The sequence below is a fragment of the Acyrthosiphon pisum genome, chromosome A2, assembly GCF_005508785.2.
Source record: "Acyrthosiphon pisum isolate AL4f chromosome A2, pea_aphid_22Mar2018_4r6ur, whole genome shotgun sequence".
NCBI lineage: Eukaryota > Metazoa > Arthropoda > Insecta > Hemiptera > Aphididae > Acyrthosiphon > Acyrthosiphon pisum.
Window position 1 is genome coordinate 36,615,422 of NC_042495.1, and position 1,082 is coordinate 36,616,503.

Here is a 1,082-nt window from a genome sequence, read left to right on the forward strand (position 1 = left end):
GCGACCAGCAACTAGCAAAGTGATTGGTGCTCACAGACTTCAATACTATAATACAGGGGTCCTCAACCTTTTTTTACGGCAATAAGCTGTTATGAATGTTAGGAATAACACCAAAAGAAAAAATAATAATACATTGTAGAAATTCACTAGACTAAACCGGTTTGAAAAATAATGCACCGGGATTTTTGGACCATATCATTTACATGGTTCATTATCCCGGTGCGGGATAATGTGGGATAATTTAAACCGGACTCAGTTTTATTCTAACGCGCAGCAAACCCAAATATGACAGTAACAAATAGTTAACTACCTAAACCAATACGGGCAGTTACAATAAAAGAATAAATGAACCATCGATATATGAATACCACAATATTAATAAATATTAATCGTCGATCTTAGACACCTACCTCGCCCGACAGAATATTAGTCATCGATAACATTCAACATCTGAGAAAGGTCTGGCGACCGTTATGGTTTATAAAATATATCCTTAAATTAGAGGCATTAACCCCGAAACGGTGGCACAGAAGGTACTACATAATATTATACTCTACCATACATACCTTGGTTATGATCAGTGGCGTGTTGAGATCAGCTCCGCCGGCCAATCGGATGCCCCACGGTTGGGACTTGCCGTCTCTCTTGAGCGTCACGGACCACGTGCTCGGTTTCTTCGAGCCCATGACGATTGCCACCGGTCACCGCGTCCTATAGCTGATCGTAGCTAGTCACTACAACGGTGCAACTTCTGTTCTAGGTACAAACATATAATATATTATGTAAAAGTAAACCGAACGTTATTATATTGTTATGTAAGCGATTTATGGGACGCGCGCGATATTCGTACGACGAGTGCTATAGGTGTAATAGGTACATTATATATTTTATGGAATATAATAATATTGTAACAATAATATTATGGAGTGCTGCTGCGGGTGGAGCAGCGTTTATTATGGCGACGTTTTGTGAATATATGCACGCGTGTGTGTGTGTGTGTGTGTGTGTGCCTGTTTGCTTGCAGCTGTTCGTGTGTACACCTCCGCTGAGTCCAGAACATATATTATAATAATGTAATATAT